Here is a 3575-nt window from a genome sequence, read left to right as displayed (position 1 = left end):
GGAGGATGGGGGGGCTAGGTCAGAAATATAACAGCACCTGCTTTACCAGAGCCCCACCCTGAGAGGTACTCTTCCCTCCTCTGGCTCTCAGATGCCCAGATTCCCCCCAGCACCGCCCCACCACCAGTGCATCAAGCCTGCGCAGGCGTGAGTCGGGCCCGGGTCCCTTGGGGTAAACCGGGGTGTGTCCTCTGCAGCCCCCCAGCTTTGGTTCGCTGGGATATCCCTGGCCTTCCAAATCTCCCTTTGGGGGATGGGGGGTGGGGATGCCCATAAAAGCTTGAGCCACTGAGGTGCTCTCAGGGGATGGGTCCTCTGCTCTGTTTCCAGTTCCAGCCAGCTCCCCTAGTCTCTAAAAAGGAGCCCCCTCCCCCCAGTTTAGGACAAACTCTCCTGGTTCCCACCGGGAATCGGGGGAGGCCTCCCCTGCAGTCTCTGCTTGCACCTGGGTGGAGGGGTGGGGGGATGGCTCTCCCCGCTCCCACCACATTAAAGCCCCCCCCCCGCGAGGGGAGCCCCAATAAGGCCCCCAGAAACTAGGTGAGGTGCAGGGCCCCCGCTCTGCCTTAGAAGGGGCCCCAGCCAGCTCCCTCCCTTCTCCCCCCAGCCCCGTACCTTTGGGGTCTGTCCTGCGGGGTGGCCGGACCTCTCAGTCCCACATTGTCCCTGGGAGAGGCGTCGCTCACAACTGCTAGTGACATCAGCCGCGAACAATGAAGTGTTTGACAGGCGAGAGCCGGGGGCCAGCAGCATTGGAATATGTGTGTGCCCCCCCGCCCCCCCTCCACACACACCCCTCCCCAGCCGCGGCCCCCTCCCCTCGCAGCCCCGATCCCGCCCTCCCTCCCTCCCTCCCGCCTGGATCCGATTACAGCGGATAAAGGAGACAGGCCCCAAACAATGCACAGTGGGTGAAACCATCTGCCAAGGACAGAGCCTCGGCCCCCGCCTCCCTCCCTCCCTCCGCCCCGCCCCCGTCTCCTCCCCTCCCCTCCCCCCCCAACCCCCCCCAGCGCAGGGATGCTCTCGCCCTCTCCAATGCCGTTCTTTCCTGGAAGCCCTGGCACCCGGCGACAGGCTCAGCCTCGGGGTGCCGGCCGCCCCCCAACCCCCGGGTAGCCCCCAGACCTCTCCCGGGCCGTTCTCAGGGCCTGCCGGTCTCCTCTCCTGCCTAGCTCCATCACACTCCTCGTTCCTTTCCGTCCTCCACCGCGTTGCTCTTTGTCACTCTATCTTTTCCCTCTACCTCCGGAGGAGCCGTCGCCGGATCGATCGGTCTCTCCGGTTGCCTGATTTGTTCCTTTTGGGCTCTCCGTGTTCCCCTTTCCCCCTGCCTGCCTGGCTTTCAAAGCTGGGACTGGGAGCCCTCGATCTCCCTGTGGGGCCGCAGCTCCCATTCCCCGAGGACTCTGTGTGTGTGACTCGTGTGTGTGTGTGTGTGTGTGTGTGTTGGGGGGGCAGGGCCCGCCAGGATTCTAGGACATTTCGTTCCCGATCCGATGCGGCCCCAGAAGCGGCCATTTTCTTCATCTTCCCTCGCTCCCTGCAGTCAGATCAGGGTGTGGCTGCCTAACCCCCAGGTGACAAAGGCCCAGAGTCATACATTTTTAGATTTGGCATTTCAGCGGCTCCCTGCCTTCACACCTACTTGGCCCCTGCTTTCTCCTACCATTCCTGTCTGTTGACTCCTAATCACCCGGCCTCTTCACTCTCAAAGGTCCGAGGACATTTCGGACCAGCTCCCGGGGGCATCGTTGCCGTCTTTTGCCACAATTACAACACTTCAACTTCACCGGTCTCCCGTGACCCTTCAACGCCATCCCTGTCCTCCCCTCCGCCACCCAACCCCTCTCTACCCCTAACGCCGTCCCCACCCCTCTTCCCTGCCTCTGGCCTGCAACACCCTCCATCCTCAGATCCAACAATTACTCTCCCCGCCTTCAAAATTTTACTGAAGGCACATCTCCTCCAAGAGGCCTTCCCTGACTGAGCCCCTTTCCTCTTCTCCCACTCCCCTCTGCATCACCCTACTTGCTCCCTTTACTCATCCCCCCTCCCGGGCCCACAACACTTATCTGTAATTTATTTATATAAATGTCTGCCTCCCCCTCTAGACTGTAAACTTGTTGTAGGCAGGGAATGTGTCTGTTACTATATTGTACTCTCCCTAGTGATTAGTACAGTGCTCTGCTTACAGTAAGCGCTCAATGAATATGACAATGAATGAGTCAGTGCCATGCTCCAAGGCTGCTTCCTGACCATCCGGGTGAGGTGGACCTGCTGGTGGCCACTGCAGAAATAGGAAGACGCAAATGAAGAATGGTCAATAGGCTGTGCATTTGAAACAGCCTGAGATAGCCTATGGCTGGGAGGTAGGGTTCTTGGCTTCAGGTTCTAGTCCCCCCTCAGCCCTCCTGGGGGAACACTGGGGCAGCTCCTACTGGTTTCTTGGCTTGTTTCCCCGCTCCAGGTTATGGGCAAAACTTGTATTGGGGGCACTTGTCAAGGCTGGGATTGGATCAATTTATCATTGCCAGTGTAGTAACTCTTTCGTACCCTTATTTCCAGGCCCTGCCCCCCCCCACACACCCCCAACACTCACATGGGAAAGCCCAGTCCTCCTGATGGTCCCAGAAACTGTAATTCCTGCTGTCAGCAATTTATTAGCTGGGCACTATGGCCTCCTTCCTACTATCCCCACAACTATTAGAAGAGGGATAGAGAGATGGTCACGGACCTAGAGTTTAGGTCTACTGCCTTCTCACCTGCCCCTCCTCCCCCCACACAAACAAAGACACCCGAGGAGGGGTTCACACATTAGGGTCCAGGGTTTGAGCTGTGCCCAAGATGGCTCCCTGAGTTTTGGCAGGCCCCATTTGCAGAGCAAATCCTCCTGGAGTAAGCAGATTAGGCCGGGTGTTCTGACCTCCCTGCTCCCAGCTCAGCTGCTTGGGGCCTGTGAGAGGGCCCCCACCTCCTCATTCCATCTGGCCATCTATCTTGGGCCAAGAGGACAAAGGCAGGAAGTCCATCTGCTCCCCCTCCCCCTCATCCCACCGGGGTGCTCTGGGGAGTTCAGGGGCTGCAGAGCTCCCTGCAGGGTGAGCTGAGTGCCTTCCATTCCTACACACCATGAGGCACCCCCCCGGCCCTGTGCCCCCCACCAGGTTGAGGTGGGGATGCTGCCCAGAACCAAGGGAAGCAGTGTGGTCTGGTGGAAATGGGAGTCTGAGCACTTGGGTCCTAATCCCGGCTCTGCCACTTTTCTGCTGAATGATCTTGGGCAAGTCACTTCACTTCTCTGTGTTTCAGTTTCCTCCGCTGTAAATTGGGGATTCAATACCTGTTCACCCTCTTGCTTAGAATGTGAGTTCCATGTGGGCCGGGGACTGTGTCCAACTTGATTAACTGGTATCTACCCCAGCACTTAGACCACTGCTTGCCACATAGTAAGCGCTTAAGCGCTTACTGCGCTTATATGGCAGTATAACGAGGTGGGGACACGGCATGGAACAGAGCCACGTGAGATATTGCTTGAAGACGGCGCTGGGAACAAAAGGACAAGCCAGGGGGAA

Source organism: Ornithorhynchus anatinus, chromosome X2, assembly GCF_004115215.2.
Source record: "Ornithorhynchus anatinus isolate Pmale09 chromosome X2, mOrnAna1.pri.v4, whole genome shotgun sequence".
Taxonomy (NCBI): Eukaryota; Metazoa; Chordata; class Mammalia; order Monotremata; family Ornithorhynchidae; genus Ornithorhynchus; species Ornithorhynchus anatinus.
Note: the sequence above shows the minus strand (reverse complement) of the source record.